Below are 22989 nucleotides of genomic sequence, written 5' to 3'. Positions count from 1 at the left end.
AAATATCACCTGAGTGATTACAGTACCGGATTTTAGAATCATATAAAGAAAAGGGGCTGGTCGTGGTGGCTCACGCCTGTAATCCCAACACTTTGGGAGGCCGAGGAGGGTGGATCACGAGGTCAGGAGGTAGAGACCATCCTGTCTAACATGGTGAAACCCCGTCTCCACTAAAAATACAAAAAATTAGCCGGGCATGGTGGCGGTGCCTGTAGTCCCAGCTACTTGGGAGGCTGAGGCAGGAGAATGGCGTGAACCCGGGAGGCAGAGCTTGCAGTGAGCTGAGATCGCACCACTGCACTCCAGCCTGGGCGACAGAGCGAGACTCAGTCTCATAAATAAATAAATAAATAAATAAATAAATAAATAAATAAGAAAAGACAGGAGATACTGAAGAGGGTAGGAAAAGTCATCTTGCATTGCCTACACCACCCCTCTCACACTCCCCCCAGAGGCAAGTGGAGAGAGAATTTGTGTGCATGGGGGAGGGAGAGTGAAGTGATTATGAAACTTTGCATTAGAACTCAGTGCTGTCTGGCTGCAGCAGAACACAACACAAAGCAAGATCCTGCCCGTGTCCATGAATGAAGCATTTAGAAATGCCCTAGCCAGAAAATATTCTGCCCCAGCAGTAAGAAACTGAGTTCTGGCTAGCTCCACCACTGGCTGACTAAAGTGCCCTGTGGTCCTAGATAAATGTGAAAGGCAGTCAGGCCACAAAGACTGCAGTCCTCGGGAAAGTGCTAGCATTGTGCTTGGCTTGGAGCCAGGGGGCTTAGGGTACACAGAGTCCAATCAGAGACAAGCTGTGGCAGCCAAGGGGGTGTGTGCATCACCGTTCTCCCAACACTAGGCAGTGCAGCTTGGGGAGAGACTTCTCTGCTTCAGGAAAAGAGAAGGAAGGGTAAGGAAAGAGGACTTTATTTTGCAACTTGGCTACCGGCTCCGCCATAATAAAATAAAGCATCAAGTCGATTTCTGAAGCTCTTTATTACAGGTGCTAACTCATAGATGGCAAGTCTAGACCCAGCCTGAGAATCTTCTGCCCAGAAGAAAAGGACCCAGTAAGCAGGATTGCCCACCTGCTGACTAAAGAGCCAGTAGGCTTTGAATAAACATCAGCGGTAGCCAGGCAGTAGTCCCCTTGAACCTTGGGCAAGATCCAGTACTGCGCTGGCTTCAGAGGTGACCCAGCATAGTCCTAGCTCTGGTGGCCATTGGAATGCTTGCATCACCTCTCCCGGAACTCCAGACAGCCAAGCACATAGACACGGGCTCTTTCTATTTGGAGGAAAGTGAGCCAGGACTATAAGACTCTGCCTGGTAATTCAGGAAATTTCCCGGATCTTAATCAAGTCCACCAACGTGGTAGGAATCAGCAAGAGTCACAGTGATACTGGGCTTGGATCACACCCTAGTGCAGATGTAGCTACAGTGACTATAGACTAAGATCACAACACTCAATTTCCTTTGAATATCTGGAAAGTCTTCTCAAGAAAGATGAGTATAATCAAGCCCAGACTATGAGGACTAGAATAAATCTCCATTTCTTCAACTCCTGGACATCAGTGAGCATCCATAAGCATTAAGAATACCCAGTGCTGGGTACAGTGGCTCGCAACTGTAATCCCAGCACTTTTGGAGACCAAGATGGGATCTCATGAGGCCAAAAGTTCAAGACCAGCCTGGGCAACACAGAGAGACCCCCATCTCTATAACAAATCAAAGTAAAAAGTTAGTCAGGCATGTTGGTGCCTGCCTGTAGTTCTAGCTATTCAGGAGGTTGAGATAACAGGATCACTTTTGCTTAGGAGTTCAAAGTTACAGTGAGCAATGATCATGCCACTGCACTCTAGCATGGGTGATAGAACAAGACTCTGGCTCTAAAAAATAAAATAAAATAAAATATTTAAAAAAGAACATCCAAGGAAACGTGACCTTACCAAACAAACTAAATGTGTCCTTTATATTAAACAATATTTTATTTACAATTTAATTTGTCATTAATCAAACACGTATCAAACAGAGTGAAATTAAGCCTTTAGTTGGTCTTTGTCACCAAGGTAAATGCATTTTTTTTTTATTATTTCAATCTTGGCTGGGTGCAGTGGCTCACATCTGTAATCCCAGCACTTTGTGAGGCTGAGGTCGCCAGATCACTTGAGGTCAGAAGTTTGCAACCAGCCTGGCCAACATGGTGAAACCCCATCTCTATCAAAAATATAAAAAATTAGCTGGGCAGGGTGACGTGTGCCTGTGGGTCCCAGCTAATTGGGAGGCTGAGGTGGGAGGATTGCTTGAGCTCGGGAGGCGGGGGTTGCAGTGAGTCAAGACTGGGCCGCTGCACTCCAGCCCGGGTGAGAGTGAGACCCCAGAGCAACAAAATAAAATGAAATAAGCATTGTTAATAATAAGGCTAACAGAGCCTAAAACATGAAGATAGCAATCTGTTTAGCCAGCATTTGCTGATTTTAGAAACATTACTTTAGAGCCATATTTATTTTGAACCTATTAAATACCTAATAGTGTGCTAGAGGCTTCAGAGGGAATAAAAATTAGTAAGGTAAAAATCTCCATCTTTAAAGTACTTGCTAGTTTAATGGTGAAGACGGGGTGGTGGAGAGATGAAAATAAGACAAAGCAATGACTATAAATGCAGGTAATCACAGGTGTCGTCATAAAACAAGAGGAATATAGAGGAACAGAACAGAACTCTCCAAAGATCAAGTAATATCGTTATGTTTTACAACTGATATAAAAGAAATGAAACAAAAGGGACATAACATATAGAACGAAGCAATGAGCAAAATTCTTGTTCTTAAAGCTCTCACTGTAACTAGAGGAAGTGAGAAAGGGGAGGAAGACAAGTTATAACAAAGAATGAGAAGTCTTAAGAAATGTCATGTAGAGTATAGTTAAACAGACTGTTTGGGAAAGTTGGGAAGCAGGTTTAATTAAGAAGACCATATTTTTGGTAGGTTTTTTAAAAAGTATGAGATGGAATTGGTCAAAGAATTGACTATTACAAGTGGAGGAACAAAAGTTTCTTCAGTCTCCACAATGTAGAGAACTTCATGTTGGATATGTTAGTGACATGAATGAGATAACAACTGAAAGTTAAGCTAGAGTAAGATTTTAAAACTCTGTGAGTGGGAAACCATAAAAGCTGGTGCAGTTTCTAAGTCAGATGAGAATAAATACTGAAGAATTAAGTTTGGTTTTAATTGCTCTCGATTTGTTTAATAACAGACTAATAAGCCATACAAAGTATATTCACCAGGTCAAGGGTGCAAATGAGTCTATAAGGCATCTGTTATTGTCTTCTTTGTTTCACAAAAAGGCTATCACTGGAAATTAACAAGATAGCATTTATGGAGTGAGAAATCTGTCAAAACTAAGGAACCAGGAATACCAACAGGATAAAGGTTTGGCTCTGTCAGCAATAAAGGTTCTATCTAATTATCATATAAAATATTCCATTGTGTGTGCTGCAGTTAAATGTATCTGTTTAGTTTCTTAGTGCACCACTGGGACTTGCATAGTAGACTGGTCATATCCTCTCATCATTCAGGTTGCCAGTTTATGGCATAAAAATATTATTTAAAATGCTGTCATCTGAATGATATAGTTTGAACAGTTAGGAATACATTGACATGACCAATTTTATCTTCTGGTAAGACAATGCAAGCTGTGTTGTCTACTAATTTGAAATGGAACAGGAGAGTAGGCTGATGATAGAGATTGAACTGCAAAAATAATGAATGGAAAGGTCCAACATTAAGGCAGCGGAGGTGAAAATAGAGAAGTTAGATGTGAAAGTCATCTGTGAATGTGAAATGATATAGTCTAATGAACATGTGGATAATAAAGGAATAGAATAATAATTCTTGCAGTTTGAGAGAATGGGTGAGTAACTAGTAGAAAATCTATTTTCTTTGAAAATATTGGATTTGATAAACACCTTGCACAGAATAAATCTATGCAATAGTAGAACTGTAGTACCACTACTTTGGTTGAAACTCTGGCACTAGAGCTCTACCATTTTCCTGTGTGACATTGAGCAAGTTATTTAACTTTCTTTTGTCTCTATTTGCTTATCCAAAGTAGAGAATAATAATATAACTAGTCAAAACTTTTTAGGACATTAAATGAGATAATATACATAAAACATTTAAAACAGCAACAGAAGCTTAAGACAGAGGAAACATTCTTTTGAGATTTGAAAATGAATGAATATGAAAATAAGATTATAAGATCACTAGTGGTTGAATGAAAAATAAGATAAATAACAGAACTTACATAAGCTTCATATTTAAGAATTTCAAGTAAGAAAGATAAATATTTCAAATTAGAAATTAAAAAGTTAGAGAATTAGGCTGAGAATCAGAAGAAAGCGATAAAAAGCCAATGGAGAGGTCATGGATTGTTAAAAATGCAAAAAAAAAATGGTTTTGTGAGAGAAAAGAAGCAAAATATACTTTCAAAAATTTGGACTTACTCTAAAACTATGGAATATTCAGTAATGTATCAGTAAAAAGAGTACTTCTTGAAACTTAGGAATGAAATCTCTAGTAAACAATTTTTTAGCATATTAGTAAATTAATAACAGATGTGATTGTGATATAATATTTAAAATCATAAAATGAACAATTTTAGAAAGAGATGTGAACAACTTCGACATACTTTGGCATATCTTCCAATAGTAGAAATACTGTAGCTGTCGTTTCACAGTTGGGAAAATATACGCACAGGAAGTAAACAAATTAGATAAGCAAGAAGGAATAGTCATTAAGAAATACAAGATTTGGGGAGGGATTTTTTGGAGGTACTGTGTTTTTCATTTTTAATATTTATTTGAATATCATATTTAACAAATGATGTCCTAAAATGTGGATCACTGATTCAGAACACACACATTGTTATATTTTGTTTTTGCTTATATAATGTAACTGATGGTACATAGCATAATTTTGGTAAATGCTAAAATCTTTTCATATCCAAAATAACCAAAAGTTAATATTTGGTGCACTTTCCTCAAATGTCTTTCTCAAATAGTCTTAATTAGCAATGTCTAATTCTATTCTTTTACTTTTTTCTAGTTTTAAAATAAACAACCTTATTAAGATCATTGCACTGAAAATCTTTAAAAAAATAATCACTTCATTAGGAATATTCAGGCATTCATGAAGTATTGAAATATGGATAATGACTTGAAGATGTCACTAAAATGATCATCTGTCCCCAATTAATACTGATATATTACAGTCGAGAGGTCTTTTAATGATCACATTACTGGGAAATTATTGCTACTCATATAATTTGTCCTTATAATCATGTATTTATCAAAGATACAAAAGACAAGTCTCCCAGGAGGCTTATTAAAATTCTTATTCTCCTTGATTTTTAATTGGTAAAGAAGATAATTTTTCCTTTTATTTCTTCTACAAAACCAGCTGGGTTTTCATCAACATAAGTATCATTTAAAATTATGCAATTGTCATATACATAAATCTCCATTTTCAAAGGGCAGAAAATAATATGCCAAAGTGAAGAACCATTTTAAAGCACTGCTCCTGACTATTAAGTTATAATCAAATAAAATGAAACATTATTTATTAAATATCTATAGATGCTAGGCAATTTATTAACCACTAAATTTACACAGTACTAAAATAATAAGGTAAAGTTACAATGAAGAAAACCGTTTGCATATAACCTTTATATTTGCTTCAAAATTACTTTTGTAAATTTTTATAATTTTAGGTAACTACAAATTACTAATTTTTGGAAAATAAATTTCAGATTCCATGAATTATGTTTGATTCCCCAGGATACTCCCCAATATTGGCAAAATCTCTAGCAAGACAGCACCTTAAAATACAACCATTTTATAAAATCCTTTCAGGCATCCATTCTCAGTTCTAATGCCTTGGTTTATCTGGTGTCTAAGCCTGCCAACAATATTGTCACCACGTTCACAAAATTTTTATTTTATTTTATTTTATTATTTATTTATTTATTTATTTATTTAGAGACAGGGTCTCTTTCTGCCAGTCAGGCTGTAGTGCAGTGGCACGATCACTGCTCACTACAGCCTCCATCTCCTGGGAGCAAACAATCCTCCCACTCAACCTCCCTAGCAGCTGGGACTACAGGCACACACAAACACACCCAGCTAATTTATGTATTTTTTGTAAAGATAGATTCGTGCCTTGTTGCCCAGGCTGGTCTTCAACTCCTGGACTCAAGTTATCCACCTGCCTTGGCCTCCAAAAGTCCTGGGATTACAGGCTTGAGCAACCATGTCTGGCCCTACAACAACTTTTAGATACTATTGCATGTTGGTAGACTAACCAATTCAGAATAGCAAAGGATTTATGACTTCTTGTTGGCCCTAAGCACTGGCGAGGTGTCTGCAATGTAAAGTTACTCTCTCCCTTCCTTACTCCCTCTCTGCCTTCCACAGGGTACACTTGGAAGTCACTCTGCCCCACCCACACCTAAGGGGTGGTGAGGAGAGTTACACTCTCCCACCTTGAGGAAAGAGTCCCTACATAAAGTATTTGGAATGCTTCCTTATCAAAGATTCGTGTTTTTCCCAATTTGTTAATTTATTTGATCATTTATTGACGAGCTATGTGTGTTCATAAGAATTTATTTTATACTTTGTGTTACAATATTTTTAAATTGCTTAAACTATTTGGCTTTGTCTGAATATTAATGCTCATTTAGTTGGCTCCTTTATAATTCTTTGACATACCTTTCTATCAATTGTGTGCGTGGTGTGGGTGTATGTGAGAGTGTGTATATGTTTGTGTGTGAGTGTTTGGGCACTTTCCTTTCCAGCATTACGTAACACACCAGGCCCATCTTGTACATTTCCTGCCTCAGTCATACACTCAGACATTTCTACAGCATCCTGCTTCTTTTTATTGGAGATGACTGTTAGAAAACAAGATCTGAGTATGAGATGTCCTAATTGCTACCGGACTTTTGTTGTTGTTTTTCCTGATTTGGGCTCACAGAACCGAAATTTGATATTGGGAGAGGACTTCAAGATGGCTGACTAAAGACATCTAGCACTCACCTACTCCACAAAGAAGAACCGAAATAGCCAGAAGGTAAGCACATTTTGCATACAACATCTAAAACATAACATGGGAATTCAATAAAGAAGAGACAGACAATCTCAGAGTCATGGAAGAGGGAAGTGAGGCAGCTGACTCAGCCAGGATCTGCTGAAAGCCTGAAGAACCACTCAGTATAGGGAAATAGTAAATGAGAGATCTCTAGTGGTCCACATTCCCAGCATGAACCCCTGTAACCCTAGCCACAGAAAAGCCCCTTTACTCTTGTGGGCACTGAGATTCACAAAGGAAGCTTCCTGACATCGGTGTTGTGGTACCGTTCAAGAGAAGGAATGCATGGTGAGTCCCTGTGCCCCAAGTCCTGAGGAATCACATCACAGTGCCATTTTGAAAGCCTGAATCCCACAAGACTGCATTCTGCCCAGGGGCCCAATACCCCTGCATTTTCACATCCCTGGAGCACCACCGACATCCCCCTGCATCTATCCATAGAGCAGCAGCAGCGTAATACTAGTTGGACTCAGTGGAGCAGCAGGGTCCTCAGCACTCTAGCACACGCAGTCTCCTGCACTCCAGGGAATGTGTAACAGTGCACCAAGGAGGCTGCACCTGGGACTAAGGGAGCCAAGGTGTACGCTCCATAGAGCATGAAACCTGCCTGCCTGGGGCCACTGCCACTTACAGCAACTCTGTTCCCACCAGAAGCAGAGCCACAGTGCACTTGCGTGTGTACTGAGAACAGATTCTCCTTGCTCACAGCCTCCACTGCTGCCAGTGCCAATGGCTAAAGTAAGCACCACTGCCAGTGACCCTGCCTCCTGCTATTACAGGCACCACAGCCTTGTATGTGTCCTGAGAACTGGTTCTCCCTGCTCACTGTTACAGCCATTGCCACTGTGGTCCAAAGTGTGTGCTCTTCAGAGAGTTTGAGAGCCACCTCCTTGAGGCTGTTGCCACTGACAGAAATCCATTCTCACTCAGCAGCAGGGACACAGTGAACTTACACATACATCAAGGATGGGCTATCCCGTTCACCATCACCACTGCTGCTGTTACACTAGCACTTTTCCAGGGACCTGGAGAACACTTCACCCTGTGCACCACAACCTGTGCCCATGTGCACCTCTGGGGCCCCTGAGGACAGATCTGCTGGGCTTGGCATCACTCCTTCAATGCTAAGCATGCCTGGAGATGGCCCCACCCTGCCCACCACTGTTGGCATCAGTGCATTCCTCTCAGGGGTTTGAGGATAAGCCTACCCTGCTGAGGATAAGTCTCTGCTACTGGGCGTTGCTACCATTATAGCTGGCTCATACCCACACACACCATGTGGGGACCTAGGAAGTGGCTCACCCAGCTCATCACAGCCAATACTAACACAAACACGTGCTGCCTGGGAACTCCAGGGTTGTCGCGTCATTGCTACAGTCATCACTTAGACCCTGTGCACTGCTCAGCGTGCTAAGGATCTACCCACACACCCAGCCCACTGCTGCTTCTGCCAGCACCCAAGCAAGTCACTTGGAGGCCTAAAATCTGGCCCAGTTTGACCACCTAGCACCAATTCCTGCATATGCTGCCCCCAGGCCCAAAGATAAGCATGCCCAGCTCACCATTGCCACCACTGGGGCCTGAGAACTGGCCCATCTAGTGTTGCCTTCCCAATAGCACCTCACCACAGCCTCCACTAACAATGGTATCCTAACTGCAGAGAAAATCAAGGGCATCACTGATGCTGTTTATAGCTGAATAAATCATATGGAGACTGTACTTCTGCACCTACCCCAAATCAAAGCTAAAGTGCCCAATCCAACCAACATCAAAGATACATCTTTAGGAAAAAGTCTGCCCCTATGAAAGCCAATACAAAAACTTGGAAGAAGTGGCTATTGCAGCAGATGAACAGATATAAATGTAAGGATGCACACACATACACACACACACACACAGGAAAAAAAAAGAAAGGAAATATGACACCTCTAAAAGAACACAAGAATTCTTCAGCAACAGATTTCAATGACAAAGAAATTAATAAAATGCCACAAAAATTTAAAATAGTGTTATTATAAAAGATCAAAAAATACAGATAAATGATTCAAGATATAAATAAAAATTTTACCAATATAACAGATATTTAAAAGAGAATCAGACAGAAATCTTGGAACTGAAGATTTCAATGAAATAAATTAAAAATTCATTTGAGAGTTTCAATAATAAAGTAGATCAAGCAAACAATGAATTTCTGAACTTGAAGACAGGTCTTTTGAAATAATTCTGTCAGACACACACACACACACACACACACACAGAGAATAAAAAAGAATAAGCAAAGTCTATGTGAAATGTGGGGCACCATAATTGACGAAATATATGAATACTGGGTATTTCAGAAGGTTCAATAAGCCCAAAGGCATAGATAATTTAAGTAAAAAATAGTAGTGGAACATTTTACAAGTTGAACAAGAGATTTATATATCCAGATAGGGGAAGCTCAGAGATCCCCAAATAGATACAACCCAAAAAGTTCTGCTCTACTGCACATTATAGTCAATCCATCAAAAGTAAAACTAAACTAAACTAAAATAAATAATAATAATATTAATTTAAAAACAGTAATAGAAAAGCATCTAGTCACATATAAGGGAATCCCAATCAGGCCAACAGTAGATTTCTTAGCACACACCTTACAGGCCAGGAGAGAATGGGATGATATATTCAAAGAGATGAAAGAAAAAAAAACCTGCCATTCAAGAATGCTGGGCCCGGCGCGGTGGCTCACGCCTGTAATCCCAGCACTTTGGGAGGCCGAGGCGGGCGGATCACAAGGTCAGGAGATCGAGACCATCCTGGCTAAAACGGTGAAACCCCGTCTCTACTAAAAGTACAAAAAATTAGGTGAGCGTGATGGTGGGCGCCTGTAGTCCCAGCTACTCCGGCGGCTGAGGCAGGAGAATGGCGTGAACCCAGGAGGTGGAGCTTGCAGTGAGCCGAGATCGCACCACTGCACTCCAGCCTGGGAGACAGAGAGAGACTCCGTCTTGAAAAAAAAAAAAGAAAAGAATGCTGCATACAGCAAAGTTATTCTTCATAAATGAAGAAGAAATAATGTTTTTCCCGAATAAGCAAAAACTGAGAAATTCATCACTAGACCAATCCTAAAAGAAATGCTTAAGGGTATCCTACGCCTGCAAAAAGGGCAATATCTACCATCATGAAATACACAAAAAAGATAAAACTCACTGGTAAATACACAAATGAGGAAGATAAAATACTCAAATGTCGCCACTACAGAAAACCGTGAAACCACAATCATAAACAACAGGAGCGACATAAAGGAACAAAATAGATACAAAACAACCAGAAAACAATTAACGAAGTGACAGGAATAAGTCTTCACATATCAATAACAGTCTTTAATGTTAGTAGATTAAACTTTTCACTTAAAAGATAAAGCCTTGGTGAATGAATAGAAAAATATATTCCAATTATATCCCATATACAAAAAAACTCACTTCACCTGTAAATATTCATACAGACTAAAAGTAAAAGAATGGAAACAAAAAACTAGCAGGAGTAGCTATGCTTATATCAGATAAAACAGATTTTAAGTCAAAAAATGTAGGAAGAGACAAAGAAGGCCATTATATAATGATAAAGGAATCAATTCAGCAGGAAGATAAATAATCATAAGTGTATATGCACCCAACACCAAAGCATCTATATATATAAAGTAAATATTAGTATATCTAAAGGTAGTGATAGACTACAATACAATAATAGCTAGAAATTTTAACTTCCCAGTCTCAGCAGTATCTACACAGAACATTAACAACAATAACAAAATTGAACTTAAATTTCCCTTTAGAACAAATGAACCTAAAAGATGTCTGTAGAACATTGTATCCAAAAGCTGCAGAATACCCGTTTTTTCTCAACATCTCGTGGAACATACTACAGGACAGATCACATATTTGGCTACAAGCAAGTCTCAACAATTTTTAAAATCAAAATTATATTGAGTATTTTTTCAGACCACAGTGAAATAAAACTGGCAACCAATGACAAGAGAAACTTCGGAAACTTTACAAGTACATGAAAATTAAACAACATGCTCCTGAATAACCACCGGGTCAATGAAGAAATTAAGATGAGAATCAAAAAAATTCTTAACAGAAATGAAAAAGAAAATAATACAACATATCAAAACCCATGTAATTCAGTGAAAACAGGGTTATTAGGCAAGTTTATAGCAATAAATGCCTATGTCAAAAACGTAGAAAAATTTCAATTAACCATTTAATGATGAATTTGAAGGAACTAGAAAAGCAAGAACAAACCAAAATGAAACTCAGTAGAAAAAATAATAAAGTTTGTATCAGAAATAAATGAGAGACTAAAGATTACAAAGGATCATCAAAATGGCAAGTTGATTTCTTGAAAAGATAAAGAAAATTGATACTAGTTAGACTAACAAAGAAAACAGAGAAGACCCAAATAAACAAAATTAGAAACAGAACTGACACCACAGAAATATAAGAGACCATCAGAGACTATTATGAATAACTACATGTTAACAAACTGGAAAACTTAGAGGGGATGAATACAGTATGTACATATACAATCTAGGAAGATTGAATCAGGAAGCAGTAGGAAACCTGAACAGACTAATAACAAGTAAGAAGATTGAATCAATAATAAAAAGTATCCCCAAAAGGAAAAGCCCAGGACCAGATGACTTCGCTGTCAAAAGTTAGCAAACTTATCAAGAAGAACTAATACCAGTTCTCCTTAAATTATTCCATAAAATTAAAAAAGAGGGAATTCTGCCTCACTTCTACAAGGCCAGCATTATCCTGGCACCAAAATCAGACACAAACACAATAGCAAAAAATATACACCAAGAACGCTGATGAACATAAGAACAACAATTATCAGTAGAATACTAGCAAACTGAATACAACAGCCAGCACATCAGAAATATAAAACATAATGATCAAGTAGGATTTATCCCAAGGATGTAGCAATGTCAACATGCACAAATCAATAAATGTGATATATCACATTGACAGAATGAAGGACAAAAACCATATGATCATCCAAAGAAATACACAAAAAGCATCTGATAACATTCAACATTTCTTCATGTTAAAAAACTCTCAACAAACTAGGCATAGAAGGAACATACTGCAACATAATAAAGGCTGTGTATGGCAAACCTATAGCTGACATCATACTGAAAGAAGAGAAACAGAGTCTTTCCTTTAAGAACTGAAATAAGACAAGGATGGCCACTTCCACTATTCCTATTTAACATAGTACTGAAGGTCTAGCCAGAGAAATCAGACGAAAGAAAGAAATATAGTAAAAGGCATCCAAATTGGAAAAGAGAAAATCAAAATATCTCTATTTGCAGATGACATGATCTGATATTAGGAAAAATCTAAAGACTACACCAAAGAATTTAGGTCTGAAAGACAAATTAAGTAAATTTGCAGAATACAAAACTAATATACAAAAGTCTGTATTATTTCTATATGCTGATAATTAAATAGCTGAAAAAGAATTCAAAAAGTCAATTTTCTTTATAGAAGCTACAAAAAGAAAATACATAGGAAAAAGTTGAACCAAGAAGGTGAAAGTTCTCTACAAGAAAAACTACAAAATTAGAAATGGAAGATGACACAAACAAATAGAAAAACATCTCATTATCATGAACCAGAATAATTACAATTGTTAAAATGATCATACCACCCAAAGCAATGTACAGATTAAATACATTCCCTTTCAAAATGCCAATGTCATTTTTTTACACACACACTGCAAATGTAATAAAAGTTGTAAGATTAATCTTAAGGAAAAAGAACAAATCTGGAGGCTTTACATATTTGCCTTTAAAATATTTTACATGATTATAATATTGAAAATATTTAGTTTTTTAAATATTTTACAATATTTTTATAACTTTAAAATATTTTATAAGGCTATTGTACCCAAAATAGCATGGTACTGGATGTAAAATAGACTTACAGACCAATAGAACAAATAGAGAACCAAGAAATAGTTCCACATATTTATAGCTGTATCAGTCTGTTCTCACATGCTAATAAAGACATACCTGAGACCGTCTAATTTACAAAGAAAAAGAGGTTTAATGGACTCACAGTCCCAAATGACTGAGGAGGCCTGACAATCATGGCAGAAGGCAAAGGAGGAGCAAAGGCATGTCTTACATGGTGGCAGGTAAGAGAGAGTGTGCAGAGGAACTGTTCTTTATAAAACCATCAGATCTCATGAGACTTATTCACTGTCACAGCCAAACCATATCAATAGCCAACTGATATTTGACTTAAACACCAAAGCATACATTGGGGAAAGGATACCCTATTTAAAAATGGTGCTGGGAAAATGGGATATCTCTATGAAGGTGAAAGAAACTAAACTATTTTTCACTATATACAAAAATCAACTCAAAATAGATTAAAGACCTAAATCTAAGACTCTAAACTATAAAACGACTACAAGAAAACATAGGGGAAACACTATAGAACACTGGTCTAAGCAAAGATTTTATACCTAAGACTGCAAAACCACAGGCAACAGAAACAAAAATAGACAAATGAGACTATGTTGAACTTAAAAGCTTCTGCACAGCAAAGGAAATAATCAATAAAGCGAAAATACATTCTGTTGAATAGGATAAAATGTTTGCAAACTATTCATCCAACAGTGGACTAATATCCAGAATATACAAGGAACTCAAATTAATAAATAGAAAAAATTATAAAGAATCCAATTAAAATGTGGTTTCAGAATCTAAACAGACACCTCTCAAAAGAAGTTGTACAAAATGCCAACTATTCATGAAAAAATGCTCAACATGACTAACCATCGGAGAAACGCATATCAAAACAACAGTAAAATACTATCTTTCCCCAGTTAGAATGATTATTATTAAAAAGACAAAAAATAACAGTTAGTGAGAATGTGGAGAAAAGAAAACTCTAATACACTGTTTGTAGGAATGTAAATTATTGTACAGCCATTATGGAAAAGAATGTGGATATTTCTCAAAAAATTAAAAATAGAGCTACCATACAATCCAGCAATTCCACTACTCATTATTTACCCAAAGGAAAGAAAATCAGGGTATCAAAGAAATACCTGTGCCCCATGTTTATTGCAGCACTATTCACAATAGCGAAGATGTAGAATCAACCCAAGGGTCTATTAATGAATAAATAGATAAAGCAAATGTGCTATACCTATGATGGAATATTACTCAACCATAAAAATAAGGAGGTCCTGTCATTTACAGCTACATAGATGAAACTGTAAGGTCATTATGTTAAGTGAAATAATCCAGGCACCAAAAGAAAAATATTGCATATTCTCTTTCATAGATGAGAGTTAAAACCAACTCCTGAACGTAGAGTGTAAACTATAGTTACCAAGGGCTGGGAATGGTGTTGGGGGGCTAGGGTGAGGAGAATTAGAAGAGATTGATTAATGGGTAGAGATATACAGTGAGATAGAAGGAGAAAGTTCTAATTTTAAATAGCAGAGTAGGATGACTATAGTTAATGAAAATGTGTTATATATTTCAAAATAGCTAGAACAAACAAGTTGAAAATTTCCCAACACATAATAAATACTTGAGGTCATAGATACCCCAAAATGTCCTGATAATTACACATTCTATGCACATAACAAAATATCATATGTATTATATGTACCCCATAACATGTACAAATGTTACATATTAATTAAAAATTCAAAAAATTATATGTATTTAATCCAACTCATATATATATGCACACATATATAAATATTTCTATATGTAACCATCTGTGTCTATATTAAGCTCAACTTGAATTTATGCTGATGTGTCCAATTCATTACCACATCAATCATTCGAGCTTTCTGCCTTTGCTTATCTGTAAACTCCCACTCCAACAGTGAACATCCTGGCTCCCACCATCTGCCATCCATTTACTTAATTGTTCCATTCCATTATACATGCATAGCAACATCACCAGTCATAAATTATGATGATAAATATGTACATTTGATAAGTTGTAATGACAGTGACATTCTGCCTCTGTAGTCTTCTTTGTAGTAACCCATAACCCCAATCATTCTACAAAATACCCGATTACTGCTCAAAACATTCAAGGTCATAAAAAGCAAGGAAATTGTTCTCACTTATAAGTGAGAGCTAAATGATGAGAACACATGGACCTATAGAAGGGAACAACACACACTGCGGTCTTTCAGAGGGTGGAGGGTGGAAGAGGGAGAGGATCAGGAAGAACAGCTAGTGGGTACTAGGCTTGATGCCTGAATGATGAAATAATCTGTACAACAAACCCCCATGAACCAAGCTTACCTATGTAACCAACCTGCACTTGTACCCCTGAAGTTAAAAGTTAAAATATTTAAAAATTAAAAATAAAAAAATTATGAGCCAATGCCAAGAGAAGCCTAAACAGATATGAAAATTAAATGTAATGTGATACTCTGGACAGTCTCTTGCAACAAGAAAGGGACATTAGGTTAAAACTAAAGAAATCTAAATAAACTATGGCCTTAAATTAATAACAATGTATCAATATTGGCTCATTAACTGTAGCAAATGCATCATACTAGTGTAAACTTTTAATTACAGGTAAAATGGGAAAATCTGTACTATCTTCTCCAATTTTTTGAGGTACAAAACTATTCTAACAATTAATATCTAATATAAAGATTTTTTTAGCAACACATTTCAACGTGGCTCGAATTATACTGCTTATATACATAAATATCCACAATTAAATTGTGGCACATGGTACGAAGTAAATAAAAAACTGTTCTTAACTATTTAAATAATTCCATGTATGTGATATGGTTTCAGGAAAAAAATTCCTTTTTTAAAACCATTTTCAGTAATAAATTGTTGACAGCTGAAGCATTGCTCTGTGGTAGATTTCATATTTAATTGGCATCAAAAAACTCATTAATCATAGAATAAAAAACTGAAAAATCAAAATCTTAAAATATATGATGAGTAGTTTTTATACTGTATAAAACATTTAAACTAAAAACTAGATGTAGTTTCAGTATACAGAAGAATATTTATAAGGTCAGTCAAAACTTTTAGTATCTTGGTGTAGAGTTGATATAATTATAATCTGTATATATTAGTTGTCTTTGATGTGTAACAAAAACATCATCGACTTTGCACTCTGAAATAACGTAAGTTTATTATCATAGTTTATGTGGATCAGTAGCCTGGACAGAGTAGCTGGGTTTTCTTCTAGGGATCTTTCAATGATGCAATTCAGCTATTGTCTGCGCTTTGTTCCTTCTGGAGCTTAGGTTTCTCATCCAAGCTCATGTGGTTTTTGGAAAAATTAAATTCCTTGCAATTGTAGGGCTGAAGTTCCTCATTTTCTTGCTGGCTCTCAGCTGGGACTCCTCTCAGCTCCTAGAGGGCCCTGGGTTGCTAGTCATGATCATTTCACAGGTTCTTGTGGAAGGAGGCAGCTTACTTCTTCAAAGCTGGCGGAAGAATCACGCTCATCATGAATTTCTCAATTTCTCTTTAAAAGCTTTCATCGGACTAAATCAAGCCCACTGTGTTAGTTTGTTCTTGCATTGCTATAAAGAAATACCTGAGGCTGGGTAATTAATAAAGAAAAGAAGTTTAGTTGATTCACTACTCTTCAGGCTTTACAGGAAGCCTGGTGCTGGCACCTGCTCAGCTTCTGCTGAGGCCTCAGGGGGCTTACAGTAATGGCAGAAAGCAACAGGGAGCCAGCATGACACATGTGAGAACAGGAGTAAGAGAGAGAGTGGAGGAGGTCCCAGATTTTCAAACAACCCGATCTCATGTGAACTAACTGAGTGAGAACTCACTTCACCAAAGGGATGGTGCTAAACCATTCTTGAGGGATCCTTCCCCATGATCCAATCACCTTCTCCCATGACCCACTTTCAACACTGGAAATCATAGTTTAACATGAGATTTGGAAGAAACAAACATGCAAACCATATCACCTGCTTAGGATAACCAGTTACTTGGATTAACTCAACATTAATTGATTTAAGACCTTAATAACTTTTTCATGATCCTGTCACTGTTGCCATATAAAGTAACACAATCATGGGAGGGTCATTTCATCACATTTATAAGTCCTCTCACACTCAAGGGTGGGGATTATACAGTGCATGTACATCAGGGGATGAATATGCTGTGGCTATATTAAAATTCTTTCTGGCACATATGTATTTACTGTTTAGTGTGAGAGTTGTTAGGCTGTGTGTGTGTGGGCACACCTGGAGGAATGTTTCATTTTAATTTACAGTGTCATGCTTGTGATGTTGTTGGGTTCTATGACTTAGGTAATATTAAAATGCTCATTTTAAAAATTAAGAAACCATATAAAGATAGTTTTAATAATTTATTCATTGATACAGAGCTAGGAAATGATATAATGTGGATTTGAACTCAAATCTCTGAACTTCGATTTAAAACTCTGTGATATCAATTACCTATTTAATTATTCACCAATTATTACTGTAACAACAAGTGTGGAAAATGCTATGCTATGTAAATTTATTAAAATTATGCATTTTCTACTAGTAAACAACTTTCAAAATTTATTCTATATGTAAAATGGGAGGAAGACTCAGTTAAATGTGAAAGAATTCTGATAGAATTATCAATGTTAGAAATGTTTCAGTTGAAATTTCAATTTTTAAGGTTTTATTGAAAATAACTTCAGATTTATTGAAAAGCTGCAAGAACAATACTATTAATCTAGGTACAGGATAGATTTCTAAAGCATCGACATGTTACCAGTGTGTAGATCCTAGCAAACCAGGACATTCTCTTAGATAAACACAAAAGAAGAAAGCTAACACTGGCACAATACCTTAATCTTCTCTATAGGCCTTATTTATAGTAAGTTCTAATAGTTTCACTTAAATCAAAAGGAAGTTCCACGTTAGCTATTTTATTCCATTGACAAGACTCTTGTCTTTAATCTCAAGCAGTTCTTCTTTTGTCTGTTATGACATTAACATTTTTGGCCAGTTACTTCATAATATATTGCTCAATTTTGGTTTGTCTGATTATCCCTTATGGTTAGATTCAAGCATTACATTTATGCATTGAATAGTCCAGAAATTATGTTGTGTTTCTTTCAGTGTGTTTTCATGAAGAGACTTATGAGTCCTTTTGGTCCTACTACTGTAGATCTGAATTTTTTATCATTCAGTAAAGCTGATGTATGCCAATCTTCTCTACTCCAAAAGTATTATTTAACCCAGTCTAATTCACAAGTATTTTGTGGTGATATATTTTAGGATGATTGCTAATAAGCTATTCCTCTTCAAACTTTCAAATGCTAATTTTGGTATTCATTGATGATTCCTAACTGAGTCAGCTATTATTATTTTTATGGTTTTCAAATGACAAGGTTTATTATTCTGTCAATCCTCCTACATATTTTATTTATCTTTCCACTGTAAGGAAGAACCTTATTACTTATCTATTTTTGTGTTTACTAATTTATTTATATCAATATAGGTTCATAGATTCTTATTTTATTCAACATGTTATAATTACTTACCTACATTATTTATTTGAAACTCAAATTTTCCTGAATGACCCACTAGACAATTTCTTCCATTGACTTTCAAGTCCTTTGATGTATCCCCGTCATTCTTTAAAGTGCTTAAAGACACTGCATTAACAGACTTGTTGGCACAAAAAGTTTATCTAGAATTATCTCAGCAAGCCCTAGAATCAACTATTTCATGAAGAATCTCTAGATCACTTTAGTAGAGAATTATATGCAGGAACCAAAATTTGGGCACTAATTGTGCTCAGTGCTACTAGAGGTCATTTCTTCTAAGCTATCTCAAAAGACAGACCTAGGAGGTGGATAAATGTATAGGCATGCATTCACACATATTTAAAAACATCTCTTCTATATCCATGTCAATGTCTCCATCTGTCTGTATCTATCTATCCATGTATCAATTGTAATTCAACACCCTATTTCTATATTTTAACTCTTTCCTCTGATAGTGACACATTTGAATTTTATTTTCCACTACTCAATCCTGGAATACATGGAAAGTGCTTTTCTCATTGTGAACAATGAAAGTATAGAAAAATGAAGCAGCTAACCAAAGTACACTATATGTGTTTAGTCTAAGAGTATACAGTTCTAATACTCTTAAGGTTTTTTCTTCCTCCTTTAGTATATTAATCCTATTTTTTTGAAATACACTTTAATTTATGTCTGTTTATATGAGTATGTTTTACTATTCCTTTTGATTTATATGTTTAAAATTTTTTTCAGCTGTTGAAATAACATAAATTTGAAAATCATACTGTTAAAAGTCTACTAATGGAAGTTTGATTCCCAGTCCTTATCACTTCTATTTTTTCTATGCTTTATGCACTCATTCCAATGTAAGTAACTAAATTATTGGTCTCTAGTTTATGTTTCCTATGTTTCCTCATCACTTTATGCAGGAGCAAATACATACATATTATGTTTTACCTATTTTTTCCACAAAGTACTATTTCTCTGTATGTATAGATACTATTTTCCATTTTTAAAAAATAACTCATCACTTCATATAGATCTTTTCATCCATTTTACAGTTGCGTAATGATTTTGTGAATATAACACTTTATTAACCACTCTTCTATGTATAGCCATTTAAACTGTTTCTGTTATGATGCACTTACAAACAATGCTGTAATGCATAATTTTATGCATCTATACTTTCATATACTGGAAGTGTATGTTCAACATAAACTCCTAGAAAGAGAATTTTTTTAGTGATAAAATAAATGTTTACACCATTTTGTTAGATAGTTCAATTCTACTCCATAAGTATTGTACCAATTTGTATTTTCACCAGAAATGTACGAGAGTGTTTCCCCAAAGCTACATTGACCAATTCATAAAATTTTGGAAATGGCAGAGAATACAAGATGATTTATGGAAAAACTTTGTGTTTGCGGATGAGAAAAACATTTACTATTTAAGGCCAGCACTCTTAGGTGTTAGTCTCTTTTTGCTGCCATAAAGTAATACCTGAGGCTGGGTAATTTATAAAGAACAGAGGTTTATTTGGCTCATGATTCTGCAGGCTGTACATAAAGCATAGTGCATGCATCTACTTTTGGTGAGGGCCCCAGGAAGCTTACAATGATTGTGGAAGGTGAAGGGGAGCCAGTGTGTCACAGGGTGAGCGAGGGAGCAAGTGAGAAGAAGAGGGGAGATGCCACGCTCTTTTAAACAACCACATCTTTTGTGAAAGTATTAACAGTCATTACTGTAGACACGGCACTAAGCCACTCATGAGGAATCCATCCCCATGACCCAACACCTCCTACTAGGCCCCATCTCCAACATTAAGGGTCACATTTCAATATGAGATCTGGAGGGGACAAATATCCAAACCATAATATTATTTCCCTGTCCCACCAAATCTCATGTGCTTTTCATTGCAAAATATAAACATCTCTTTCTAATAGTCCCCAAAAGTCTTAACTCATTAAAGCATCAATTCAATAAAAAGTCCAAAGTCTAATCAGAAACTTGAGTCAAGTTCCTTCCACCTATGAGCCAGTAAAATAAAGTGTTTACTTTGAAGATACAATGGTGGTATAGGAACTGGTTAAGTATTTCCATTCCAAAACAGGGAAATCAGCCAAGCGAAAGGCACAGCAGGCCCCATGCAAGTCTAAAACCCCATAGGGCAGACATTAAATCTTAAAGCTCCAAAATAATCCTTGATTCCGTGCCTCACATCCAGGGGCACACTGACGTAAATGGGTGGCTCCCAAGGGCTTGGGCAGCTCTACCCCTGTAGCTCTGCAGGTTGCAGCCCTGTGGTTGCTCTCACAGGGTCTGAAGCTGAGTGCTGGCAGCTTTTCCAAGCTTAAGGTGTACACTCCCGGTGGGTCTACTATTCTCCAGTCTGGAAGACAGTGGCCTCCTTCCCACAGCTCCACTAGGCAGTGCCCTGATAGGGACTTCAAATGAGGACTCTGCCCCAGCAGCAAGCTTGGTCCTGGGCACCCAGGCCTTTCCATACGTCTTCTAAAATCTAGGCGGAAGTTGTCAAGCCTCCTTCACTCTTGCATTCAATGCATCTGCAGACTTAACACCATGTCAAAGCTGCCAAGGCATATGGGAGATTGTGTTCTCCAAAATGGCAACTGGAGCTGTACTTGGACCTTTTGAGCTGTGGCTGGAACTGGAGCTGCTGGAGAAGGTGAGTCCCAAGGCTGCATAAAAAAGTGGGGCCTCAGGCCTATTCCTTGAAATCATTATTTTCTCCTTGGCCTCCTAGGCCTCTGATGGGAAGGCCAGCCTCAAAGATCCCTGAAATGCCTACAAGGCCTTTTTGCCATTGCCTTTTCTATTAGCACCTGGCTCCATTTTAGTCAGGCAAATCTCCCTAGCAAGTGGTTGCTCACAGACCACCTGTATTCTTCCCCTATAAATGTTTTTTCCTTCTTCACCACATAGTCATGCTGCAAACTGTCTAAACTTTTATGCTCTGCTTTCCTTTTAAATATGAGTTTAACTTTAAGTCATTCCTTTGCTCCTGTATCTGATCACAGTTTGTTAGAAGCACTCATACCAACGTTTGAACACTCTGTGGCTTAGAAATTCCTTTTGCCAGATACCTTAAGTCATCACTACTCTGAAGTTCAAACTTTCACAGATTCCTGGGGCATAGACACAATATGACAGCCACATTCTTGGCTAGGGCATAACATGGATGACCCTTACTCCAATTTCTCAACAACTTCCTCATTTTCATTTGAGAACTCTTCAGCTTGGAGTTTGCTGTCCATATTTCTATAGGTATTTTGGTCAAAATGACTTAACAAGTTTCTAAGAAGTCACCAAGTTTCCCTTATCTTCATGTCTTCTTCTGAGTCCTCCAGACTCTTCCAATCTCAGCCTCTTACCCAGTTCCAAAGCCACTTTTACATTTTCAGTTATCTTTACAGCAATGTCCCACTCCTCAGTACCAATTTTCTGTGTTAGCCTATTTGCATTGCTAAAAAGGAATACCCAAGGCTGGGTAATTTATACAGAAATGAGGTTTATTGGGCTCACAGTTCTGCAGGCTGTACACAAAATTAAGTAAATAGTGCTGGCATCTGCTTCTGGTGAGAGCCTCAGGATGTATTCAATACTGAATAAGATGTCACTTTTTAAAGCTCTAATTTATAAAACATGGGAAATAATATCTACCACAAGTTTAAAAAAATACAATTATTATGTAGTATGATATCTAAATTCATAGGTCTTTTTAAAATATAGTTTTACTTAAATTTTCTAAAGGCATTTTGATATTAACAAACTCATTTTATATTATTTAAAATGGTATTAATAAAATAAGACCTGCAACATATGAAGAGAAATAGAAAAGAAATATCACATCCTTTTGGATAGAGAAAATCTTTTTTTTTCTTTTGTTTTTGCCAAGGAGTGCATGTATGCTATACATTTTTCAGTGTTATTAATTCCAATAATGCCATATCAAAATCCAGTCTTCAAATTTTTCATATAGATTTATAGACTCAAACAGAGATGAAACACAATCTCTGAGTAATTTATATATCCTGCTCTGTGTGAGCCTACATGTCTGATTTCCTTTCCCCAATGCTTCTGAAAACACATTAGGACATGTTTGCACTATACAGTACTATTAGTAATTGAAGTATTAATGTTGTTTGGGTATACGCATTACTATAGCCACCATTTTAGATTTATTCTATGATATGGAAATAATTCAGTTCTGTAAAGATACAATGGTGATTTATCTGGCTTCTTGGAACCACAAAAGTCTTCAAAAGAATTCTTTTATTTTT

Source organism: Pan troglodytes, chromosome 2 (assembly GCF_028858775.2).
Source record: "Pan troglodytes isolate AG18354 chromosome 2, NHGRI_mPanTro3-v2.0_pri, whole genome shotgun sequence".
NCBI classification, from domain to species: domain Eukaryota; kingdom Metazoa; phylum Chordata; class Mammalia; order Primates; family Hominidae; genus Pan; species Pan troglodytes.
This window is presented reverse-complemented; position numbering follows the sequence as displayed.